Source organism: Dermochelys coriacea, chromosome 9 (assembly GCF_009764565.3).
Source record: "Dermochelys coriacea isolate rDerCor1 chromosome 9, rDerCor1.pri.v4, whole genome shotgun sequence".
NCBI lineage: Eukaryota > Metazoa > Chordata > Testudines > Dermochelyidae > Dermochelys > Dermochelys coriacea.
This window is the reverse complement of record NC_050076.1, coordinates 103324645-103352257: the sequence shown is the minus strand read 5'-3', so window position 1 is coordinate 103352257 and position 27613 is coordinate 103324645. Positions and strand designations below refer to the sequence as shown.

Sequence of the window (27613 nt, the reverse complement as noted above, 5' to 3'; positions counted from 1 at the left end):
ACAAAGGAGTATATGTTTGCTTTAATTTTCATTTAAGCAGTAAACAGGGACATCAAGCAGGAAGGGAAAATAAAGGGAGCTCAAACAGGTGGGAAAAAACATCAGGGAACATATTTCGACACAAACTCTTTGTCTCCTAGTTTCCAGCTGGAAATGTTTTTCAGGAGGTGGAATGAAATTATAAAAAGGGGTAAACACCCCAAGAGACCCCCACACACTCTCTTTGCCCATCACATTCTCTACACCCAAGAAGGCAAAAAGAAACAGCCGTTGGACTTTGGAGGAGGGGTTCTGACCTGAAGAGTTTGATCAGTAACCTGGCTGGAAGCATGTGGGAAGAAATTTTTGCTACAATCTAATATAGTTTAAGTTAGGCACTAGTAAGTGTTTTATCTTTATTTTTCTTGTAACCATTTTTAACTTTTATGCCTCATTACTTGTACTCACTTGAAATCTATTTCCTTGTAGTTAATAAACCTGTTTCACTGTTTTATCTAATTCAGTGTGTTGAAATTGAAGTGTCTGGGTAACGCTATTTAAAATAAACTGGCATATTATTCCTTTAAAGGAATAATGGACTTAAAATATTCACACTGTCCAGGCCAGGGCTGGGCAGCATAGGACGTACATTTCCCAGGGAAGATCCGGGACTGGGGGTGTGTTGGGGTCACCCTGCAGTATAACCCAAGCTGGTGAGAGTCAGGGTGTAGCTGGCAGGCTGCAATTACACACAGATACTCAGGATGTGGCTGGCATGATGGAGGCTGTTTGTGAGTAGCCCAGGTGGGAGCTATAGCAGTAATGCATTTTGAGGCACCCAAGGTTTCAGGGCAGGGGTGATACAGCCCCCCACTGATCTGGATTGTGCCCTGGTATGACATAAAGGTGTTAGGAGGAGTTGTGATTCTTCATTCTTGGTGACATTTTAGATGATGAATTTGAAATCAATTTTCCCTTCATTCTCTCAGTTCCTAAACCATTTAATTGTTATGATTCCCTCTGAACCACTTGGTCTTTGCTTTCACATTTCACAGTTCTGTATGGAAATAGTATTGATATCCAGGAGGTCACGAAAATGGAAGTAAAAAATCCAACCAGATACAAAAGTCAATAAGGCAACAAATCAGTTAGCTGCATTCTTAGGAATTGAAATCATAGACCTCTATCCTGCATCAGAATCAGCTAGAACAGACCCTAAAGTCCTGTGCGGTTGCATTGACTTCAGTGGAAAGGTGCAGTGATGCACTCTAGCTAATCCCGATCTAGCTAAAGTTTAAAAAATGAGAACTATGAATGCAAAACATCACAGCTAAAAATTCCTTGTTGAAACTAACTGTGGGATGTCTCTCTCAAGGTCTGCTTGGAATTGTTTCATATCTTGCCATGGCACAGATGTAACGTTGTCCACCAATGACAAGAATTATTTCCGTAAAGATTCCCTCCCTTGTTGTGCTTTCTGAAGCGCTCTCAATGGTGGTAGATAATGGTGACTCATAACAGATGCAGTGAAGGAAAGAGCAGCTCATTTTAGTTTCTCTACCAAAAACATGGATCACACTTTGCTATTAGGAGAAAAATATGTCCAGCCAAGTGCAGATATGGGAATGTGGAAATAAAAGGGGAGTCAAATCCCTCTTCTCATTGAGCTCTGTGAATAGCACGTGATCATGATTTTAAAGAAAATGAACATGTAAGCAGCAAGTTGTCCCTCTTGTAGTAGATAAAAGCTTTACAAAGAATGAGGAAGAGAGATTTATGGAATGACTTAGCCTCCTTTTGTTTCCCTGGCTCTCCTTCAGGCTCAGAACTATCAGAACTTCAGGCTCAAAGAGACTCCAAATGTTTATAACTTATTTCACTTGGAAGGTAAATCACTAACTCTCTTGGTGTTTCTTCCTTTGCCTTGCCTCAGTCTAAGGCACAGCGTCCGCATGTTCAAGGCATTCTCTTAATTTATACTTGTTGACAAGCCCCTAACACATTTCCCCGTCATTTTTCTAAGTCGCATACATCAACTGCATGTGAAACTGAGCATATGTTATGTTCCTTGATGAATAACTCACAGCGTGAATTGCTACAGTGTTAGTCAAGAGGCTTCTGGGCAGTGCTGAGCACTCTGCAATCCCATCACTCAGCACCTGGCATGTTTGGGGTTTTGCCCCCTAGAAACTGAGCGGCCTCAGTGGAGTGCTGCATTTCACTGGATTTCAGTGCTGTGGTCCTGCTGGTAATTAGGAACCTTGCTGCCTGCCGGTGCGGAGCTCCTTACCTCCATGGAAGGGCAATGCATGTCGTGTTTTAGCATCCTTGGAACAATGGGTTGTGATGGACAAGGTGACTTGTAGAGGAAGGCTGGGTTAGGATTGATTAATGGTCACCATCCATTTTGTGTTTTATTTCATTTGCTCATATTGGCTGGTGATCAGTGGCATTTCTTTTCCCCTGCCTTGTCCTTTGCTTCTGTAAAGCGCCTGACATATTTATAGTTATAGTTTTGCTGTAGCTGGATTGATGGTGGGTTCTGGTCATATTTTTGTACTGCCAAATATAATCCTAGAAATGCATAAATGTGTAACTTTGGTTCTAAATCAACTTGGTGTGAAAGCCAGGTGGTTGTGCATAAATTTTGCATTAAAAATATTGAATTGCCACAAATACATTTAGCAGCCGAGCCAAATCTCACCCACTGGCTCCCCCAAGGTGAGGAAGATTCTTCCTGGATGAGCAGGACCTGTCCAGCAACTTCAGCAGGATCCACAACATTTTTTCAGTAAATTTTAAGCCCTTCTGGTTAAAAATAAGACCTTAAAAATAGACTGTGAGCCAATGATGCACAGCCCGGCAGTGAGAGCATTGCTGCTGTCCCATGGTGTGGCCTCATGGGAGCCCAACTCATGCTGCTTCCGTTCAGCCCCAGAGCTCTGCCAACCCTGCAGCCTTCCACCATTGCCAGCCCCAGCGGTTCTTTGCCCAGGCCTGGGGAAGGGAATAGCAGATACGCTGCTCCTGCTCCACCTCCAGCAGCTCCCAGGGCCCCTCCCTAAGCTAGGGAGGAGCAGAGCCCCAGGCCACTCCAGGGGGACTGGGGAAGTGGTACGGCAATGTGGGGAGAGGGGAGGTGCCTGGGCAGGGGAGTGAGGCTGAGGAGTGGTGGTTTGATGGCACAAGGAAGGGAAGTGATGGACCAGGGGAGGGAATTGCTGAGTCGGGGGCATTGAGTGAATGGAAGGGGGCCAGTCAGGGGGGATGGGTGAGTTGGGAGTTCTGAATGAATAGAGGGGGGCAGTTGGGGGGGATGGATGAGTCGGGGTACTGAATGGAGAGGGGCCAGTCGGGGGGACGGGCAAGTTGGGGGTTCTGAATGAATGGAGGGGGGCCAGTTGGGGGATGGGTGAGTCAGGGTATTGAGTGAACAGAGAGGGGGTGGGTAAGGGCTGATGAATGGTGGGGTGGGCTGGCTATTTGCTGTGTGTGAGAAGAAGGGTTGCAATGCGTGTTTGAGTGGGGGTTATTATTTAGTACTAGGGACTCACGAGAATTTGATCTCTGTTCAGTAGCACACAGAGTTCCCGGCCGAGGTCTGATCCTCCCTCTGCTAGGTGCTGCCCAGGCACTCGGTAAAGGTGAGAATCCCCAGCCTGACGAGCCGGCAGACATGGTGGGAGGGGAAGGCAGGCACAGAGAGGGGACTGATGTCCCCTAGGTCACACAGATCAATAGCAGAGAGTTTGATATGAAGAGGGCATGTGAGAGTCTAGCTCTGTGGGGGTGTATGAGCAGTATTTGTATAGTGGCCTGTATGCATGTGTGTTGTTGCAGGGATGTGGTGGGTTGTTTCCTGTGCTAATGCCTATTGTAAGGATGGGCTAGTAAGTTTTTGTCTGGGCTAGTATGTTTTCTGGACAAATTTGCAAGAGTCTTTTGTGTGTGTACTATGCAGATTCACAATCCAAGCACATCATTCAAATCCAGCCTGGGGCATATTGGCTTGATGAAAGCATTAGATCTATTGTATAGGGACCAGTCAGCCTAGAAAGCTTACACTGCCTGGGTAAAGAAGTCCGGTGGCACCTTAAAGACTAACAGATTTTGTTGAGCATAAGCTTTCGTGGGTAAAGAACCCACTTCACATGCATGGAGTGAAAATTACAGATGCAGGCATAAATACACTGGCACATGAAGAGAAGGTAATTACCTCATAAGTGGAGAACCAGTGTTGACAGGGCCAATTCGATCAGGGTGGATATAGTCCACTCCCAATAATAGATGAGGAGTGTCAATTCCAGGAGAGTTGTGAGGTAGTGAGTTGTGACTAGCTGCTATTATTTGTTTTGTGGTCTGTGAGACATTAGTTGTGCTGGTTTCAGTCTGCACCTTGTTGGACATGGGTCTGCATTACACAAAAATCACCGCTATTTGCAGGCAAGGTCAAGGTCATTTTGAATTCTAATCCTCTTCTCCAAAGAACTAGCAACCCCTCCCAGCTTGGTGTCCTCTGCAGATTTTATTAAAGTACTCGCCACTCCATTATCCAAGTCATTAATTAAAGTATTGAATAGTACTGAACCTAGGAGTGACCCCGGTGGGACCACACTAATAAATCTTCCCAGTTTGATCTGGGAACTGTGGGTAACTAGTCTTTGAGTATGGTCTTCCAACAAGTTGTTCACTCACCTTATAGTAATTTCATCCAGACCACATTTCCCTAGTTTTCTTATGAGAATGCAATGAGGGACTGTGTCAAAAGCCTTACTAAAGTCAAGATACATTACATCTACTGCTGCGCCCCCATCCTCTACAACAGTAACCCTGTCAAAGAAGGAAATTAGGTTGGTTTGGCATGATTTGTTCTTGACAAAGCCATGCTGGCTATTCCTTATAACGTTGTTGTCCTTTAAGTGCTTACAAATTGATGGTTTAATAATTTGTTCCAGAATCTTTCCAGGCATCAGAGTTAGATTGACTGGTCTATCATTCTCTGGGTTCTCTTTGTTCTTCTTTTTAAAGATAGGTTCTATGTTTGCCATTCTCACATTCTCTGGGACCTTATCCCCCTCCTGAGTTCTCAAAGATAATTACTAATGGGTCTGTGATTGCTTCAGCTAGTTCCTTAAGTAGTATAGGAGGAATTTCATCAGGCCCTGTGTGGTGTTTAGATGCTGCTTGTAATTATTAGAACTGGGAGCACTGGCTGTTGGAAGTCTGAAAGGACAAGAAACAGGAAGCGGGGGGGGGAGTTGAGGAGTCAGAGTGAGAGCTACCAAGGGTACAGCAGCAGCTTGGTAAAGAGGTTTCCATTTTTAAAATAAAGTCCAGTTGAAGTTTGTTAGTACCTTGCCTGGTTGCTACAACATTTTGGCTATGAGGATGGGATCTTCTGCCTCTGAACCCACCTACACCCTTTCTGCAAAGCCCAGGTGAGCCTCCAATTGCTTTTACTGCCTGGATCCATATGTCTGAGACTTATCTGTCTGCAATCCGTGCTACAGAGATTTCTGAAGTAAGATAGCGTGCTCTGCTAATCCACTGCCTTGGAGCAGAAGGGCAGTGTATATTTTACACTTTTCCCCTTGCAGATAATAAACATGAGACTGCATTCACTGCATTAAACAACTTTTTTTTTGCCAAAAATGAATGTTGTAGCTAATCGCTACAGATTTTGCCAGCATGAGCAGAAAACAGGGGAGACTACAATGCAGTATATTGCTTCCCCGAGGAGTCTGATTGTAACTTGTGACTTTGGGAATATGGCAGATGAGATGATTAGAAAACAGCTCATTGAGAAAACAACTACGCTTCGTGTAAGAGAATGCTTACTTCTAGAAGCACAACTTACACTAGAAAAAGGAATAACCATTGCTACTCAGATTGAGTCAGTTACAGCTGAAGCCAAAATAATAAGCATGGATACAGGAGGCACAGTCCAGGCTGTGACTCCTTTGCAGAAAAGTTCACTATTGCTGCAGACAAACGACTCCAAGAGGAAAACTAATGAAAAACCACTGAATCACCAAATTCAAAATACAGTAAAAGCATGCTTTCACTGTGGATCCCCACAACACTTTGAAAGCTACACAGGATGTCTGGCAAAAGTAGCTCAGTGCAATCATTGCAAAAAGATTGGGCATTTTGCTAAAGTATGTTGCAGCAGCCAGTTCAATCAACAGGTGCATGCAGTTACAATACCAGATGTTACTGTGCTGAGCACGGACAAAATCACTACTGCACATATTCCAGAACAAATAAAGTGCACTGTAAACGTTTCTGCCATACCCTCAGGCAAATCACACTCTATTCAGCTAATGTTGGACACTGGCTCAGCAGGATCTATACTACCTGATTCCATCTATTTGCATTACTTTAAAGATATGCCTCTTACTGAATCCAAACTTTACTTGGTGTGCTATTTGAAAAAACATATTCCAGTACATGGCTGCCTGCCAGCAATAGTTACTTTTGGTGATTGCTGTATAACTGCAGAGTTCTACATTGTCCACAAAGGCACTCCTATCCTTGGCAGAGATTTATTGGCTGCTTTAAATCTCAGGGTAGTTAATAGACGAATTGATCTTTCTCAGCAAAGCACTCTTGCAGTACACACACCTGTTTCAGCTGGGATCCAACACCAGCCGTGGGTAGGAGAATGTATATAAGGAGCGAGGGCGGTGTGGATACTAGTCTAATAGGTTATACTGGCTGTAGAATGACTGTGCCTAATAGGGTACAAAATGTGAGTGAGTCCAAACAGCAAAAATTAAGATGTTTGTACACCAGTGCGAGGAGCCTAGGTAACAAAATGGAGGAACTAGAGCTACTGGTGCAGGAAGTGAAACCAGATATTATAGGGATAACAGAAACATGGTGGAATAGTAGTCATGACTGGACTACAGGTATTGAAGGGTATGTGCTGTTTAGGAAAGACAGAAACAAAGGTAAAGGGGGTGGAGTAGCATTGTATATCAATGATGAGGTAGAATGTAAAGAAATAAGAAGCGATGCAATGGATAAGACAGAGTCCGTCTGGGCAAAAATTACATTGGGGAAGATAACTAGTAAAGCCTCTCCTACGATAGTGCTTGGGGTGTGCTATAGATCTCCGGGATCTAATTTGGATATGGATAGAGCCCTTTTTAATGTCTTTAATAAAGTAAATACTAATGGGAACTGCATGATCATGGGAGACTTTAACTTCCCAGATATAGACTGGAGGACCAGTGCTAGTAATAATAATAGGGCTCAGATTTTCCTAGATGCGATAGCTGATGGATTCCTTCATCAAGTAGTTGCTGAACCGACTAGAGGGGATGCCATTTTAGATTTAATTTTGGTGAGTAGCGAGGACCTCATAGAAGAAATGGTTGTAGGGGAAAATCTTGGCTCAAGTGATCATGAGCTAATTCAGTTCAAACTGAACGGAAGGATTAACAAAAATAAATCTGCAACTAGAGTTTTTGATTTCAAAAGGGCTGACTTTCAAAAATTAAGGAAATTAGTTAGGGAAGTGGATTGGACTGAAGAATTTATGGATCTAAAGGTAGAGGAGGCCTGGGATTACTTTAAATCAAAACTGCAGAAGCTATCGGAAGCCTGTATCCCAAGAAAGGGGAAAAAATTCATAGGCAGGAGTTGTAGACCAAGCTGGATGAGCAAGCATCGTAGAGAGGTGATTAAGAAGAAGCAGAAAGCATACAGGGAGTGGAAGATGGGAGGGATCAGCAAGGAAAGCTACCTAATTGAGGTCAGAAGATGTAGGGATAAAGTGAGAGAGGCTAAAAGTCGAGTAGAGTTGGACCTTGCAAAGGGAATTAAAGCCAATAGTAAAAGGTTCTATAGCCATATAAATAAGAAGAAAACTAAGAAAGAAGAAGTGGGGCCGCTAAACACTGAGGATGGAGTGGAGGTTAAAGATAATCTAGGCATGGCCCAATATCTAAACAAATACTTTGCCTCAGTCTTTAATAAGGCTAAAGAGGATCTTGGGGATAATGGTAGCATGACAAATGGGAAGGAGGATATAGAGGTAGATATTACCATATCTGAGGTAGAAGCAAAACTGAAACAGCTTAATAGGACTAAATCGGGGGGCCCAGATAATCTTCATCCAAGAATATTAAAGGAATTGGCACCTGAAATTGCAAGCCCATTAGCAAGAATTTTTAATGAATCTGTAAACTCAGGAGTAGTACTGAATGATTGGAGAATTGCTAATATAGTTCCTATTTTTAAGAAAGGAAAAAAAAGTGATCCGGGTAACTACAGGCCATTTAGTTTGACATCTGTAGTATGCAAGGTCCTGGAAAAAATTTTGAAGGAGAAAATAGTTAAGGACATTGAAGTCAATGGTAAATGGGACAAAATGCAACATGGTTTTACAAAAGGTAGATCGTGCCAAACCAACCTAATCTCCTTTTTTGAAAAAGTAACAGATTTTTTAGATAAAGGAAATGCAGTGGATCTAATTTACCTAGATTTCAGTAAGGCATTTGATACCGTACCACATGGGGAATTATTAGTTAAATTGAAGAAGATGGGGATCAATATGAACATCAAAAGGTGGATAAGGAATTGGTAAAGGAGAGACTGCAACGGGTCCTACTGAAAGGCGAACTGTCAGGTTGGAGGGAGGTTACCAGTGGAGTTCCTCAGGGATCGGTTTTGGGACCAATCTTATTTAATCTTTTTATTACTGATCTTGGCACAAAAAGTGTGAGTGTGCTAATAAAGTTTGCAGATGATACAAAGCTGGGAGGTATTGCCAATTCGGAGAAGGATCGGGATATTATACAGGAGGATCTGGATGACCTTGTAAACTGGAGTAATAGTAATAGGATGAAATTTAATAGTGAGAAGTGTAAGGTTATGCATTTAGGGATTAATAACAAGAATTTTAGTTACAAGTTGGGGACGCATCAATTAGAAGTAACGGAAGAGGAGAAGGACCTTGGAGTATTGGTTGATCATAGGATGACTATGAGCTGCCAATGTGATATGGCTGTGAAAAAAGCTAATGCAGTTTTGGGATGCATCAGGAGAGGCATTTCCAGTAGGGATAAGGAGGTTTTAGTACCGTTATACAAGGCACTGGTGAGACCTCACCTAGAATACTGTGTGCAGTTCTGGTCTCCCATGTTTAAAAAGGATGAATTCAAACTGGAGCAGGTACAGAGAAGGGCTAGTAGGATGATCCGAGGAATGGAAAACTTGTCTTATGAAAGGAGACTTAAGGAGCATGGCTTGTTTAGCCTAACTAAAAGAAGGTTGAGGGGAGATATGATTGCTCTCTATAAATATATCAGAGGGGTAAATACAGGAGAGGGAGAGGAATTATTTAAGCTCAGCACCAATGTGGACACAAGAACAAATGGGTATAAACTGGCCACCAGGAAGTTTAGACTTGAAATCAGACGAAGGTTTTTAACCATCAGAGGAGTGAAGTTTTGGAATAACCTTCCAAGGGAAGCAGTGGGGGCAAAAGATCTATCTGGTTTTAAGATTCTACTCGATAAGTTTATGGAGGAGATGGTATGATGGGATAATGTGATTTTGGTAATTAATTGATCTTTAAATATTCAGGGTAAATAGGCCAAATCCCCTGAGATGGGATATTAGATGGATGGGTTCTGAGTTACCCAGGAAAGAATTTTCTGTAGTATCTGGCTGGTGAATCTTGCCCATATGCTGAGGGTTTAGCTGATTGCCATATTTGGGGTCGGGAAGGAATTTTCCTCCAGGGCAGATTGGAAAGGCCCTGGAGGTTTTTCGCCTTCCTCTGTAACATGGGGCACGGTTGACTTGAGGGAGGCTTCTCTGCTCCTTGAAGTCTTTGAACCATGATTTGAGGACTTCAATAGCTCAGACATGGGTGAGGTTTTTCATAGGAGTGGGTGGGTGAGATTCCGTGGCCTGCGCTGTGCAGGAGGTCGGACTAGATGATCAGAATGGTCCGTTCTGACCTTAGTATCTATGAATCTATGAATCTATGACTAAAACCTGATCCAGATCATATCCTGGCAATTTCAAATGCTCCTCCTCCAACAGATTTGCAAACCTTATGTTCTTTCTTGGGTCTTACCTCCTGGTATGCAAAATTCATTCCCAATTATGTTTCTGTCATTGAACTGTTATGAGAATTACTACAGAAAAGTTCAACCTTAGCGTGGACAACGGATGCACAAGCTAGTTTCGAAACGGTGAAAGACTTGATTGTACATAGTCCAGTACTTGCATTATTCAGTCCTGCATTGCCCATAATTGTAACTACTGATGCTTCTGATTATGGACTTGGGGCTGTCCTCACACAACTTCATGAGGACAACACAGAAAGGACTGTTGCATTTGCTTCAAGGACACTAAGTAAAGCTGAGAGGAAATATTCTACAGTCAAAAAAGAAGTACTTGCTTGTGTCTGGGCTACTGAAAAATGGAGAACTTACCTGTGGGGCCGCACGTGCAAGTTGTGCACAGACCACAGCTCTTTGACGATGTTGCTCACCACGAAAGGACTGGGAAGAGCAGGATATTGTATTGCTAGATGGTCTGCAAGACTACTCTCTTTCAATTATGAATTGGAATATAAGCCTGGAAACCAAAATGTGGTAGCTGATTGCCTTTCTCGCCTGCCTTTGCCTTCACCAGATGGTCCACCAGAGGATGAAGATGTAATAGTTGAGCTTATTACAAGCACTCTTACTGCAGTTACAAAAGAACAATTTCAAGCTGGTTGTTCAGCATGTCCAATTCAACAAAAACTATGGGAATTTCTGACAAAAGCCCAGTAACCCTAAAAACATTGACACAGTTTTGCTGCCTTATTTTAGAGTTCAGGATGAACTTTCTTTGCTTGGTTTCAGAGTAGCAGCCGTGTTAGTCTGTATTCGCAAAAAGAAAAGGAGGACTTGTGGCACCTTAGAGACTAACAGATTTATTTGAGCATAAGCTTTCGTGAGCTACAGCTCACTTCATCGGTTGCATTTGGTGGAAAATACAGAGGGGAAATTTATATACACACACAGAGAACCTGAAACAATGGGTTTTATCATACACACTGTAAGGAGAGTGATCACTTAAGATGAGCCATCACGAGCAGCGGGGGGGCGGGAAAGGAGGAAAACCTTTCATGGTGACAAGCAAGGTAAGCTATTTCCAGCAGTTAACAAGAATATCTGAGGAACAGTGGGGGGTGGGGTGGGGTGGGGGGGGGGGAGAAATAACATGGGGAAATAGTTTTACTTTGTGTAATGACTCATCCATTCCCAGTCTCTATTCAAGCCTAATTTAATTCTATCCAGTTTGCAAATTAATTCCAATTCAGCAGTCTCTCGTTGGAGTCTGTTTTTGAAGTTTTTTTGTTGAAGGATAGCCACCCTCAGGTCTGTAATCGAGTGACCGGAGAGATTGAAGTGTTCTCTGACTGGTTTTTGAATGTTATAATTCTTGACGTCTGCCCAGTCGTAAGGATAAGACAGCAGTGACATGTACCCTTCCATTACAGCCTGTTCCTCTCCCTGAATCTGCATAGGAAAAAGTGGCAACTGATATTGTAGGACACTTTGATATTGCTCCAAGTGACTGTCATTATGCCATCATCTTAATAGACTATTTCAGTAAATGGCCTGAGGTAGTGTTTATATCGCAAATCTCTTCTGCTACAGTAATTAAGTTCCTCTCTTCAATTTTTAACAGGGAAGGTAACCCCAATGAACTGGGCTTCAGATAATGGTAGTCAATTTACTTCCCTGGAGTTTGAAACTTCCTCTCTAGCAGAGAGGAACACTTTACACAGAAGGTCATCCCTATATTACCTTCAAGCTAATGGGGAAATTGAACTATTTAACAGAAGTTTGAAAGAGAGTTTGCAAACGGCTAAACTGGCAGGGTGATTGTGGTTAACCTTCACTACTTATTCTTGCAAGCATACCGGGCTACATGACATGCCACAACGCAAATATCACCAGCAGAGTTACTGCATGGGAAACAGATGAATACTAAACTGAACATTGCTGATAGGTTTCAGAGTAGCAGCCATGTTAGTCTGTATTCTCAAAAAGAAAAGGAGTACTTGTGGCACCTTAGAGACTAACAAATTTATTTGTTATGCCAACACCCAGTCTTCATTGGATGACTTCACCGTAGCACCAAAACAACAAGACATTGCGCTGAACCGGGGCTTGAGAGACAGCCCGTCAGACCCAGACAACCACCTGTCTGGACTAGAGACTGTTATGTAGTATCTACAGTCTTTTCAGTGTAATATTTCTGCCAACAGTATAGTGTCTTGTTTCATATTTATTCCTGTGGTTAGAACAACAATGTTTATTTTAATTGGGAGAGTTTCTTAAGAGAGGAGGGAATGTGGTGTTTAGATGCTGCTTGTAATTATTAGAACTGGGAGCACTGGCTGTTGGGAGTCTGAAAGGACAGGAAACAGGAAGGGGGGGAAGTTGAGGAGGTGGAGTGAGAGCTATGGACCGTGCAGCAGCAGCTTGGTAAAGAGGTTTCCACTTTTAACATAAAGTCCTGTTGAAGTTTGTTAGTACCTTGCCCGGTTGCTACAATACCCTGCCAACCTGAATACGTTTAACTTATCTAATAAATATTCTAGATGGACCAGTGTTCTGACCCAGTATGGCCGTTCTTATGATATGAGAGAAATCTATGAAATCATGACTGGTGTGGAGAAAGTGAATAAGGAAGTGTGATTTACCCCTTCACATAACACACAAACCAAAGATCATCCAATGAAATTAACAGGCAGCAGATTTAAAACAAAGAAAAGAAAGATCTTCTTCATATAACACACTGTCATCCTGTAGTCAGATCTGATCTAACTTGTGCCAGGCTGCCCTGGCCTGTGTAGCCTGATAGATAGATTATGAATAAAATTCCCAGTTATCACTTTGAGGGCTAACAGGTTCTTGTCCCAAGATCAGGCTCAGTGTTATTAAAATGATTACATCGTTGGGAACCCTGATGTGCACAGGTGCTGCACTCACACTATAGGAACTCTTTTATATTTATGAATAAATAATTTATTAATACATTTAGCAAAGCCACACACACTCTGTAACTCAGTAAGGTAGATAGAGGTAATACAGAAAGTACATCTGAACATCCATACTCGCACCATCCCCAGCAGAACAACCTGAATGGTTAGTCATTATCTTCTTAATCACTGTCACCCTCCTCATCTTCACCAGTGGCCATCATTCTGGCCCCTCCCAAGGGCTACATCTCTCTCTCTCCTACTGCCTGAGGATGCCACTTTTGTAATACGTTATGCTGATGTTACCATGTCTAATGCATATTCAGTAGGGTTTTTTCCCCTCTTCCTTATTTGTATTTCCTTCCCTTACCAATGTTAAGGTGTCCCTCTACTATAGGTTAGTGTATTTATGATTTCACCCCATTATCATATACGTCAATTCGTTGCCATGGCACTCTTGTGGTCGGATGTTCTGACCAAAACCTTCCAGAAGCCGGTGTCAGTTCATGCTCTGTGGTTGGCTGATGTCATTATGGACAAAATTCCCCCCATGCTGTACTTCCAGTTCCCCAAAACTTATGAGTTACCTAAGTTTATCTATGCCAAAGTTCATAGGCCTCAAGCCTCATGCTAACTGCTGAAGCCAATGACTTGCAGGATACAAGCCTGTAGGTTCCTTGCATTACTGCTGAATATAATAAAGCAGAGTATAATACAAAGCAGTGAATATAATAAAAGTAAGCAGGGCTCCACTCTGTCACAAGTGTTACCTTGTCCTTCCTCTGTTAGTCTGTTTGTTCCCCTGTTGCATCTTAGATCGCCAGCCCCCTGGGCCCGGGAGTCTGAGAGTTATTGGTCTTGTGCGCTGCACCGTACGATGAGGCACAGATCCCTGTTAAGGTATCTGAAGCATCCATAATAAATAATAGCAGTTATAACATTCTGGCAGCCAGGGATCAGCAGGGTACAGGGACAAAAGCTAGACCCCTTTTCATGCTTCAGATGCCCTTTCCACAGCAGCTCTGTGCTATCCAGAGACTTCCCTTTCCCCATGGAAATGCTTAGATGGCTGGTGAAGCCATCTTCCTAGTTTCTTTATGTGCAAACAACTGTAGTGGAGCCCTGTATTCATACCCTTGATGGCCTTGCATAGTGTGTACGGCAAAGGTTCACCAGCAGTGTGCTTTTTCTTTTGAGGTTCCGTTTATTCAGTATGTAGAGAATACAGTCAGGACAGTTCTCCTGGGAATCAAGTACATCAGTATGCCTTGCTTGACCTCTGAAATTGTAATTATTGAGCTCACGGAAAATGCTTTTTCCTTTCTGTATATGCATAAGTTATTGAATGGAACTGAAATCATGTATGCCCCTCTTTGGGGCAGTCTGTGGCAAGTAGGCGTTTGGGAGCAGAGCTGAGGTCAGAAACTGGAGGGTCCGTCACCATATGCACTTCCATGCCCTCAAATGGAAATGGGAGTTATTTACTGTGTCACAGTCTAGGGGGCTGTTTAAAATCAACACCTTTGAATGGTCAGTAATGAAAGGGAAATGCATTCGCTGCACATTAGGAGAATGCCTATGAAGATTTCGATTATGCTAATGCACGGATTAGAGCTTCATGGAAGAGTTCATCTGTATTAAAATTGGCTGTAAACTCAGCAGGCTTAACACGGTGTGGAATCATGCCACCAGCTCTCCGATTGCCTGCCCAGTGTGAAACTCAGGAAGCAAGGACTCAAAGGGCTAGAGAAAAAAAAATCGTTATAATTTAGGTACATCGACACTAATGATTACATTATGTAGATACAATGCAATTACCTTATGTCACCCCTATGGAATGCCGGGTAATGGCCCCATGAATTTTGACATTATCCTAAACAAGGGCATTAAATTTCTTGACCTGTAGCTGTAGATGTCAACACAATTATTTGTGATTTATAGCACAATAGGATTAGATGGCACAGTGCCGAAAATGCCAGCGGCAGCTGATGGTCTATCTTCATGAGGGCTCCCCAGGTTGCTAACACCACACTGGTGAAGCTAAACCGGTTTTAGCAGTGCTGGAGGAGGTTTGCAGAATTTTGATAGTGTAGAAGAGACAAAGGTGAATAAGGTAGAGTCCTCCTCCTCACTGGTTACCCTCCCCAAGGGAAAAATGCCATCTTGGGCATATATCAGTATATGCAGGGACAGTCAAACTTCTATAATGTTGTTTTTCAGGAACTTGAAGCTTTCAACAAGTGTAATAGGAACAGATTTGACCTGTATTCTGAAGCCAGAACTGGGTAGACCAGACAGAAAGGTGATTATCTGTATCACATGAGAGCCAAGAGAGCCCATTTTGCTAGACCTCGAACAGACACACACTGTCCTAAGATTTTCCAGTCTAAACAGAAAAGTCAGATACAGGGTGGGAGGGGAACTGGAGGCACAGAGAGGCAAAGTAACTTGCCCACCTGGTGAAGGAATAGCACTCAGGTCTCCTGGCCCCCCATCCAGTTTGCAATCCACTTATGAATAATGGTGCAGGAAACAAGTTAAACACCTATTTAATCACCTTACATCTTTGTGGCACATGGAAATCTCAAAATCCTAAAGTGAAAGATTATTCTTTTTAGTTCAATCCAACACAACCTGCAGACTAAAATAGGCAAGATCCTATGTTTTATATGCACTTTTGCCAATGAGGGAAGTTGCGCACACTATCGCAAACTCAGATTGTGCCCCAGCAGAGAAGTGCTTTCAGACATATACTAGGAGACCAGAAAAAGAAAAGCTGGAAGCTGAATTGTTCATTTATACAAAACCCTCAAAGGGTGAATCCAATTTTACAAATGCTATGTGGTTTTTAAAAAATGATATAGGCATCCAAAAAGATAATTTGCTATGGATTGTAGGCAAGGCATTACTTTGGGGGCTTTTGATAAGTCAGGCAGTCAAACTGCAAATGAACAGAGCACAAGATAGAAGCATGAAGTTGAACAAAATTAAGAAACTTGAAACAACTGCATTAAAATGCTGTTCTACAAAATGTAGAAAAAAGTGGTTATTACTGGGGACTCTGAGGTACTACACAGCTAATGGTAAGTATGAAAAAGGTAATTCACAAAATTGATTAAAAACTGTTAAACAAATGCAACACAAACAGCTTCCCTCCACTCTCAGAATACACCACTCTCTCATTTCAGCCACCTATCTTTTGTTTGTCTCCCTTTTTAATTTCCTTTAATAATCTGTTTTGGAAGAAAAATTTATATTAAAATTATAGCCTGGATTATGATGCATTTCCCTGCCTTTGGGTATGTTTGAGGTATTAGAGTCAAAGAGTTGAAGGCCAGAAGGGACAACCAGAGCATCTAGTCTGACCGCCTGTATTGCACAGGCCACCAACCTCCGCACACTAAACCCAACAACTGAAATTAAACCCAAGTATCACAGCCCTCAGGAGACTAGCCTAATATGTGCCTCAGGCTGAGAACAAGAGGGACAGAGGCACATCAGTGCCTGAGGCCTCTGCAATGGCAGAAAAGGTTTAAGTGAGATCTACCCAGATAATCCTGGCAAGTATCCTGCTCTCCATGCTGCAGAGGAAGGCAAAACCCCCCAGAGGTTACTGCCAATCTGACCTGTTAGTTCTTTGACATTTACACACACTGCCTCAGTTCTGGAGGTTAATTTTCTGCTGATCTCAATGGAGCTGCACCAGGGATGAATTTGGCCCACTGTATAGGGTGGCCAGATGTCTTGTTTTTGACTGGAAAGTCCAGTCAAAAAGGGGAACCTGATGGTGTCCAGTCAGATCTACTGACGGACACCCAAAGTCCAGTTACTGGAAGTGGGGAAGCACTGAGTCATCACCTGTGCCAGCCCCTACTCAGCTGCAGCTCCCAGCCCCAGCTCTGCATGCAAGTTGCTCCCAGCTGAGGCGGGGGGGGGGGGTGAGGAGGGAAAGAAGAGTGAATGGGGAGTGGGGCCTCATGAGGAAGGGGTGGGGCAGAGGGGTGGCCTTGTGGGAAGAGGCGGGGCAGGGGAGGTTCTGGCACTCCTGGTGGAGAGTCCGGTTTTTATTACAAAGTTGGAAACCCTACCATTGTATGATGCTTCTGATAGTTCTCTCTCCAGTTTGAAAATGCAGAGTCAATAAAAAACATCAAGGAAGTGTAAGTTTCTATTTTGTCTGAAACACCTAGTTCAGGATCACTTTCTTTTGCCAAGTTTACTTTATATTTGATTAATTCTAGAAGATGGATTTTGATATTTAAAGTATGTGTAATAAAAATAATGACATAGCAGGGATTACAGAGAAATATTTGCTCTTGAAAATGGAAATGGATCTTGAATAGAGGTTGCATCATATCTAAGAATAAAAGTAAAAAAGGGAATGTGAATGAGTGATTGTGTTGGGGATGAATAGTCTTATAGAGTGACAGAGGAATAGATAGGAGCAGGGACCTTGGAAATTCTAAAGCAATAAAGTAAAGGAGTTTTAAAAATAGATTTGTATTATTGTGCTTATTATAGTCTCTGTGTTCAGTCTGAGAAGGGCTACTGGGATGATCAGAGGAATGGAGAATCTACCTTGCAAGAGGAGACTTAAGGAGGAGACTTAAACACCAGGCAGGGAGAGGAGTTATTTAAGTTATGGGCCAATTTTGGCACAAAAACAAAGGGATATAAACTGCTCATCAATAAGTTTAGGCTTGAAATTAGATAAAGGTTTGTAACTATCAGAGAAGTGAAGTTCTGGAACAGCCTCCCAAGGGGAGCAGTGGGGACAAAAAACCTAACTTCATTTAAGGCTGAGCTCGATATGTATATGGAGTTGATGGTATGGTCAGACTACCTACAACAGCATCTGGCCCATTTGGTACAAGCAAACATTTCCAATGGCCAGATATGGGACACTAGATGGAGAGTGCTCTGAGTTAGTACAGAGAATTCGTTCCCAGATGTCTGGCTGGTGGATCTCACCCACACGCCCAAGGTCTAACTGATCACCATATTTGGACTTGGGAAGGAATTTTTCCCTAGGTCAAATTGAGGCTTGAGGTTTTTTTGCCTTCCTTTGCAGTGTGGGGCACAGACACTTGCTGATTTGAACAAGAATAAATGGTGGATTCGCTGTAACTTGAGGTCTTTGAGTTCTTCAATAACTCAGCCAGAGGATTATGGACTTATTACCGGAGTGGGTGGGTGGGGTGGGATTCTGTGGCCAGCGATGTGCAGGAGGTCAGATTAGATCACGTTGGTTCCTTCTCACCTTAAAGTCCATGAGTCTGTGTTGTGTTAGAAAGCTCATGAATTGCATAGCAGAGTTACCAGTAACCAATGGCCAGTTCAAGGACTTGTATCTCAAACCTCTCTTGACTAGGCCTTCATGCAGAAGCCCTCTATAGAAAGATGAGCCACAGAGTGTGTCCAGTCTAGGCCTAAATCTGACCAGCATGGGGAGCAAAGTTTTAGTGTGGGGCCCTGTCATAAGTATAAAGGGAAGGGTAAACACCTTTAAAATGCCTCCTGGTCAGAGGAAAAACCCTTTCACCTGTAAAGGGTTAAGAAGCTAGGATAACCTCGCTGGCACCTGACCACAATGACCAATGAGAAGACAAGATAATTTCAAAGCTGGAGTGGGGGAGAAACACAGGGTCTGGGTCTGTCTGTGTGATGCTTTTGCCGGGGACAGAACAGGAATGGAGTCTTAGAACTTAGTAAGTAATCTAGCTAGAGATGCGTTAGATTATGATTTGTTTAAATGTCTGAGAAAATAAGCTGAGCTGAATGGAATGGATATTCCTGTTTTTGTGTCTTTTTGTAACTTAAGGTTTTGCCTAGAGGGATTCTCTATGTTTTGAATCTAATTACCCTGTAAGGTATTTACCATCCTGATTTTACAGAGGTGATTCTTTTTACTTTTTCTTCTATTAAAATTCTTCTTTTAAGAAACTGAATGCTTTTTCATTGTCCTTAAGATCCAAGGGTTTGGGTCTGTGGTCACCCATGCAAATTGGTGAGGATTTTTACCAAACCTTCCCCAGGCAGGGGGTGCAAGGTTTTGGTGAGGATTTTGGGGGGAAAGAAGTTTCCAAATGGCTCTTTCCTAATAAAAAACCCGGTTAGACATTTGGTGGTGGCAGCAAAAGTTCAAGGGCAAAAGGTAAAATAGTTTGTACCTTGGCGAAGTTTTAACCTAAGCTGGTAAAAGTAAGCTTAGGGGGTTTTCATGCAGGTCCCCATATCTGTACCCTAGCGTTCAGAGTAGGGAAGGAACCTTGACAAGCCCACACAGTAAACAATCCGCTTCCAGCCTCAATCCCTGTTTAAATATGGGCACTATGCGCTCAGCTGATTGACTGTCAGGAAAGACCACGTTCAGAGAAGAAAGTCTCTGATGTGACCAGGACCCACGTTGAATAAGGGCTGAAATATATGATAGGAGGGCTAGTAAAGGATCTTCCAAAATACCCTTCAGGCATGAGAAATACGTAACCCATCTGCTAACAGAAGAGTTGGGTGACTAGAGTGGGATTTTCAACCTTTCTGATACTGGATGAGAACACGTTTAAGTTTAAGAGGCTAGGCAGAGACCAGGATGGATGCAGTATCTTGCTTTTTGAATTAATGTGTCATAGTCAAGACCAGGAATGGCTCTTGTCTTTATTTGACTGCAACTTGTCACTGATTAGGATACACACATTAAAAATAGCTATGCCATTAAGGATAAGTGATTAGATACATTTTAATCGACCCTTCATATGTGACTATTCCTAATAAAATTAAACCCAGAGACTCTCGAGTGGTTGTGCATCAGGGAAAGGGTTGGGAGGCTAATTCAGATCAATGCAATACAGAGAGATAATGGAGAGTACTTTTTATGTCAATTACAGCAAATAGTCATAGACTGATCTTCCATGCTGACATGAGAGCAGTTTCACGTGCTTGATGTTAATTACTTTTTAGTGAGGTGTCAATAATTTCTTGCTCTCCAGTGGATTGACAGGATACTTGTACTTCAGTTTTTCTGGTTTCTAAGCAGGAACGTGCAGCTAAATTCCTCTTCCTAGTTTCCAAGTCTTTGGGATAGACTGTATGGAGGATTGAAAATGTCACACTGTTGCCATTAACCATGTATACCAATAGCTATCATTCCTTAGATCTGCATATTCTGTTACTGTATTGTTAAGGACAGTAATCCATTCCAGCTGCCTATGGGGTTTCTGAGAGGTATTTGTAGCCTTCTCAAGTTTGTTTAAAGCATTGGAACCATGCTTTTCTCCTAGATACTTATTGATTATGTTGCTCTGTCCTTCAGTGATAGTTGACAGAGCAGGAACTGTAGAGGCTGGTTGCATATCTCACTCTATTAAGTTTTTAGCTGATGAGACTCAACCAGCTGTACAAGGCATGTGCTGGGGAACTCAGCAATAGTTTTAGTGAGAATGATGGATGGATTCTCTTCATTGTGTTTCAGCCTGGAGATCTTTTCCAAAATGGATACGTTACTGGATAGAGGAGGCAATTAGCACTAGGAATGATGCTTTATTTTTAAACTCCATATAACAAATAATGTACATTGTGTATAGAAAATTACCGAGATGGTAAGTTGTTTGCTCCTTTCCAATACGCAGCACAATGCGGTGCCAAACTAGCACAGTACTAGTGTGATAAATAAGCAGGTAGGAGGGAGAAGCCTAAAGGAAGATGCAGTGAAAGACGTTCACTGCTAATGCCCACCGTATACAGACTTTAACTGAACAAATGAAAATAGGGTTGGAGTGCGAAATGAGCGGGACTGCATTGCACAGGGGAGCTATCTGTGTATTTTGAGTGAAATGCAGTCAGTGCCTAATGTACGTAGACAGCACAACATCAGGTACCAAAAAACAGTATCGATTCTCCTTAAAAACAAGGTTGTTAAGTGCGAATAAAAGAATGTCACAAAAGCAACCCATATAAATACAATAGTGTATTTTTATTATAAGATATAAAACTCTTCTGCTATAGTGCGTCTATACCTCCCATCAACCTGAATTATTCTACTTTGGTGGTTTCCTGTATTAATCCTGCTGTTTTCTTGTAAATGTGCTATATTATTTCTTTCCCTACCTTCCTCCCCCACTGTTCAAATGCCTTTTGTTATTCCTGACTAGAACTAAAGTATTGCTTTTGTTTTGCATAAAGCTTGGCAAATCACATACTCGAAGTCAGGAAATTACAAAAGGTAAATGCTGTTTCCAAACCTTTAACTCAGCAATGCTGCATGTATGCCAGTATTTCTCTATTCCTCATTTCACCATTACGTGTAGGTCTTAAAGTATTATCGTCTATTTTTAATGTGTGCCTCATAGGTATAGGGGGTAGTGGAAGGGGCAGGGAGGAGTGCGTCTTAACATCCCGCTGCAAACTGAAGGGAGGGTTGGCTTTCTCTCTAATCCAGCAGCGACTCTTGGGTTTTCTAGAGCCCCTATCACTGTGGTATCTACATGCTGATGGAGTTTAAAATCTGCCCCAAAGGCATTCACCCTCTCTCTAGATACTGCTATATGGTCACTGCTGGCAGTGCCGTCTGTGGCTGAAAAGCAATTCACGGTTTTTCATTGGAGTGCTTAGATTGGACTATATCATGGTGCTGGCAGCGTTGTAGCCGTGTTGGTCCCAGGATATTAGAGAGACGGTGGGTGAGGTACGTATTTTTTATTGGACCAACTTCTGTTGGTGAGATAGTGCTACGGCCTTACGCTCCTGTCTTCTCTCCCTTGTTACTGAGATTTTGCCCTTACAAACTAAAGGAGAAATTGACTGACAGGCTACACAGGAGAACAGTGACCTTACGGTATGGAAAGTGCAGACATAAGCCAAAAAGGCTAGAGAATTCCCCCCTGCCCCAACACACACACAGTTTCTCTCTCACTTGCAATGAGAACTTGGAACAAGAGAAGGTAGACTATGTTCTACAGAAATGGGATTTTTCAGTCCCTTAACAAAAAATGCCCTTTGGAAGGATCTCTGAGTCCAGCAGTGTCCAGCCTTTCAGCCCAAGGAATGAACATATTATTTCAAACAAGCCAAACCAGTGGGTGCAAATTAGAGCAGCCCTAGGTGGCTCTGTCTTATGCTGTAGCTGGGGGTTGTCTGGTCTAAGCATCTCCATTCCCACCCACCGCCCCTGGGCTGCTGTGGGGGACTGAGTGGGAGGGAACCATCCTTTGCTAGAGGCCCCCTGGCTCAGGTTAAACTGTCCTGCTCTCTATGGGACTCCCATCGCCTGGCAGGGAAGCTGGCAGAGTTACTTTCTCCTCTTTCCCCTGTAATGGAGCAGGTTGCCAGTGGGGGTGCTACTGAGCTGCCCAGAACATCCCTGGCTCTCACCAGCACTGCTCTAGGGGATGCAGCGGGTTGCCGTGGGGGTGCAGCAATCCCTGCCTTCTACACAGAGGAAGGGGCCTGATACAGACACCTTCACTGGGAAGTCCCAAGGTGCAACGCAGGGAGCACGTTTTCAGCTCACAATCAAGTACACATTTTCTTCTTAGCACAGGCACCCTTGAGGGCCCTGGTTTGGGGCCACAGTTTGGATCTCTCTGCTGAAGGCTGCAATGCTGCAGATTGACAGGATGAATGTTCTGCAAGGCCACGCTGACGTACAGCCTGTAACTTTGCAGTGACGGGAAGTAATAGGCATGGGGAGGGAAGTGTAGCCCTAATGTTACAGGCTGGATTTATAAGGACAATGGACTTGGGTCACTTGTTTTCCCTGTCACCTTTTCTAGCAATTACTTTGAACCAGTTCTCCATTTAGATTATTTTAATGACATGGCTGGTGAGCTGTGAATGAATCCCCTGGCTGCACCTGTCCTGAGTCAGTGCCAGAAAGGAGGCTAGGATGATAATGCTGCAGAGGGAGAGGAGGGGACAAGACTTGCAGGGAAAGAGTGACTAGAAATCAATGGACAGGAGAGTATAATAGATACAGGGACCAGGAGTATGGGGGAGATAGAGAGGGAGCCAAGTTCAAGGCATAAGCATGTCAGAGATGTAGGACAGGTCTAGGACTAGGAGGGTGCACTCTCAGCAAGTTTGCAGATGACACTAAGCTGGGAGGAGAGGTAGATACGCTGGAGGGTAGGGAAAGGATCCAGAGGGCCCTGGACAAATTAGAGGATTGGTCCAAAAGAAATTTGATGAGGTTCAACAAGGACAAGTGCAGAGTCCTACACTCAGGACGGAAGAATCCCATGCACCGCTACAGACTAGGGACCGAATGGCTTGGCAGCAGTTCTGCAGAAAAGGACCTAAGGGTTACAGTGGATGAGAAGCTGGGTCTGAGTCAACAGTGTGCCCTTGTTGCCAAGAAGGCTAACGGTATAAGTAGGGGCATTGCCAGCAGATCGAGGGATGTGATCATTCCTCTCTATTCGACATTGGTGAGGCCTCATCTGGAGTACTGTGTCCAGTTTTGGGCCCCACACTGCAAGAAGGATGTGGAAAAATTGGAAAGAGTCCAGCGGAGGGCAACGAAAATGATTAGGGGGCTGGAGAACGTGACTTGAGAGGCTGAGGGAACTGGGATTGTTTAGTCTGCAGAAGAGAAGAATGAGGGGGGATTTGATAGCTGCTTTCAACTACCTGAAAGGGGGGTTGCAAAGAGGATGGAGCTCGGCTGTTCTCAGTGGTGGCAGATGACAGAACAAGGAGTAATGGTCTCAAGTTGCAGTGGGGGAGGTTTAGGTTGGATATTAGGAAAAACTTTTTCACTAGGAGGGTGGTGAAGCCCTGGAATGCGTTACCTAGGGAGGTGGTGGAATCTCCTTCCTTAGAAGTTTTTAAGGTCAGGCTTGATAAAGCCCTGGCTGGGATGATTTTGTTGGGGCTTGGTCCTGCTTTGAGCAGGGGGTTGGACTAGATGACCTCCTGAGGTCCCTTCCAATCCTGATATTCTATGATTCTATGACAGGATCAGTGCAGCGAAGGAAAGCAGATAGAGATGAGTGGGTGATTCTCAGATTAAATGTTCTATCTGCTGTGTTTGTAGGCTGTCTGGTATATTAATACTTATTGTACGGAGATCAGGACGACTTTGGGGTTGTTCTATTCAGTCTTTCAGAAACACTGTACTTAGGAGCAAAGTGATCATTAATCAGTCATCAAAAGGTTTTTTTCCCTGCCCATTTTATAAACTGGAGTATTCTGTGGTAGCATATGTGGTAGCTGTTTCCTGTGTCAGCATTTGCCCTGCAGGGAGGTGGGGGGGGCGGGCGGTTTAAATGGTGAATTCACCCAGTCAGCTGTACAGGACAAATATCTTGTTGGGCCACAGGTAGCGTACATCTTTAAATGAAATATCTGCAGAGCAGTGTGGAGGCCTACAGCAATCGCTGGTCACTTTTTCAAAGAGCTCAGGGTTGCTGCGAAAGCAAAATGATGAGGGCAGTGGTATAAATGTAGAAGGGCAGTGTGGTCAGACCACAGAACGAAAAGAAAATTCTAAGATGATGCAGAAAATTGGTCCAGCTGCAAGTTTCCAATAAAAACACTGTCTGTCCAGTTACTTTACGCACAGGGTAACAAGGTAGAAAAGAATCAATTCAGAGTCCTTTCATTGTTTTTCAAATGAGGTGACACAGAGGTCTCAGTGGTGTTTCATTTATGTTCCAAAATCCAGGGAAATTACGAGTATACAAAATGTCTAGAATTCATTCTCTGGAAGGTTGCTTTCTAAACTGGCCACAAGCAACCATTCTGCAGAAAGCTTGTTTCTAAGATGCATCCTTTTGGGAAAGTTCTTCAAAAAAATTCTCTCTCTCTCTCTCTCTCTCTCTCTCTCTCTCATTGTTTTCAAGACAGTATTGCTCCACTGTTGCAATTTTCCCATCCCAGGTCTGCTAGTTCATTAATTAAATCTTTATGAAATGTTTAACTGAACAAGACAATTCACTACTTAAAAATGATTCATCTCTGCCCCAAGGCTGCCGTCTGGCAAATAACTAGCCACAAGCAATACCGCTATAGTACTTGCAACTGATCTTGATTGTAGTCAGCCTTTAAGTGGAAAATTTGAAGCCTACATTTAAGAGAGTAGAATAAAAGGCTCATCATGATAGGATAAGATGAGAGAGCAGAAGCTAAATGCAAATGGACTAAATTAAATGGAAACACTAAATAGAAACCCTAGCATTAAATCCATTGAACTGAATCAGTGCAGAAAGGTTTCTCCTGTACATTGCAACAATAAGCTAATAATTTACCCATTGCTGGTGCTTTCGCTTAAGGATCTCAAACACTTTACAAATGTTTACTGAACACACCTGTGAGGAAAGCAAGTCATCACTTATTCCAACCTTGAAATGCAGCCATTTCAGGGTGCAGCACAGTGCTGTATTAATTATTATTAGGGTGGTGCCTATTGGTCCAAACCAAGATTGTGCCTTTTTGCTAGGTGTTGTATAGACACAGAGTAAAAGTGTCCCCCCCAACATCTTACAAAGTAGAGGAAGGATGATCTTATCCCCATGTTACAAATGGGGACTAGAGTCATGCATTGAGTCTGTGATAGTCTGGAAATTAAGCCCGGGTATTCCGAGTCCCAGTCTAGTGCCCGAACTGCCAGACCAGCCAGAACGACTCGTATCAACCGTATACAATAGTTTGGGACAGAAAATGAAGAAGAATATATTTTTGTACAGTGCTTTACACAGAGGGGTCCCGGTTCTGGTTCTGGTTCTGGTTCTGGTTGAAGTCCCTGAAGGACTTTAAGGAGACACAGTGTAATTTTCTGAGTTAGAATTTGACCAGGATGCTGGGGTTACCATCCTGCATTGGTTGTGAGCTCTTGAGACAGGAACCATCTCTTTTATCTGTGTCTGTCCAGCGTCTAGAGCTGTGGGGCTCTGGTCCGTGGCTGAGCTCCTGGGCACTGCTGCACTGCAAGCAAAAATAATAATCCTCTGCTTACAAAAATGTCATGGGATTTTTAATGGGCGAAATGATCAGAACCTTGGGTTCTGTCAGAAGACAGCACCTCCAGCAGCATTCCACTGCCTAGCGCAAGGCTGACTCATTAGTGAGAATGTCACGGGCTGAGTTGCAAACATCACTCCCTTCACTGCTTACATAGTGGCCTGGCCCTGCTTAGCAAAAGGCTCTCCTCCAGGTGTATGAGAAGTAGTAAAAACCCCACATGTTATATTAGTTGAATTCTGGGAAATAATATTGATATTAAGAGGGAACATTTTTAAACAGCACTTAAATATTGTTTGTAATTCTGGTCAGTTTGTTTAAGAGAGAAAAAACCTGTTAGCCAGGATGAAAGAGACACCTCATTTGGCCCCCAGATTGAAACCGTGACAAAACCCTACACCTTAGAAATAACGAAAGAGACGATAGTGTCTCCATTCAGATGTGTTTCAGAGTAGCAGCCGTGTTAGTCTGTATTTGCAAAAAGAAAAGGAGTACTTGTGGCACCTTAGAGACTAACAAATTTATTTGAGCATAAGCTTTCGTGAGCTACAGCTCACTTCATCGGATGCATTCAGATGCATTCGGGTGCATTCAGACGTGATGTGTACAGTGGGCCCAGCCTAGAGGGAAATATCCCATTGATGTCATTGGGAGCCTTGCCTGAGTAAAATCAGCAAGAGGAGCCTGGAGATGAGCAGTGTGGACACAAGTTACAATGTGCAATTTGCCAGAGAGAATAGAAAAGAGGGGCACAGTGTCAATTAAAGAACTAGTGCCAGGAAGTGCATTTTCATGCTGAGATAAAATGTTGAGAAATAACCCTACCAGCCAAGGCTGCCAAGCGGAAAAAGAAATAAGTCTCATGGATGGAACAGTTGTAAAAGCATTTGTGGGATAGGTGTAATGCAGAAAGTAGAATGGCCCTGTTGGATGTTGCCCTGAGCAGAATGTTACCAGGAGTTTCTATGGTGTAAATGCTGCTCAAAGGATATGTTTGATTTTATGTAGACAAGTCTTGAAAACTGCTTTTGCTTTAGTTTTCACAAGGGAAAATTATCATAAACATTTCAAGCCCACATTTTCCAAAGAGGCTACTGATCTTAGTTGGCTTAATTTCTGCATAGCCGATGCCAGGTACTTTGGACCTGATTTCCAGCAGCACTGAGCATTCGTGGCTCATATGTTGACTTCATATGTTGAAATACAGCCCAAGGTACCTCCAACTGGACAATTTGATCTTGAATTTCTTTGTGTCCCCCTTACTCTGCATACTCCTGTCTCCAATATTGAATTGTGTCTCTTGTTTTATGGTCACCGTTTGTCCTCCAGAACTAAACTCCTTCTACAAGCAGTTCATTGCCACTCTTTAATCAGCTGGAGGATGAAGGTTGTTCAGAGACCAGAAGCAACCCCGGGGCTAATTTTTAAAAAAATATTATACTAACAAATGCAAATCTCTGAACCAGAGGGAAAGTTGTGGCTCAGAAGTGGCCTCAGACTTATCTTTGATGCCGTAATTTTGCTTTCCAGGATGCTATCTCATTATCTAAGCCCCAACAGTCAGTCATAAATTATATTCCACCTCTGCAATTACAAGCTGTATATATGCTACATCTATAGAAGCAGAAAACATTAACATAAATCCGTGGTTTATGCAGTCTCAGCAGGAATTGCTAA

General features: G+C 43.0%; 1 protein-coding gene across 6 annotated transcripts in view; it reads left to right on the top strand.

Moving 5' to 3' along the window:
* Positions 1-27613, top strand: part of HTR2C (5-hydroxytryptamine receptor 2C) — a 435189-nt gene that overhangs the window by 206543 nt on the left and 201033 nt on the right. The gene's annotated exons all lie outside the window — the stretch shown is intronic.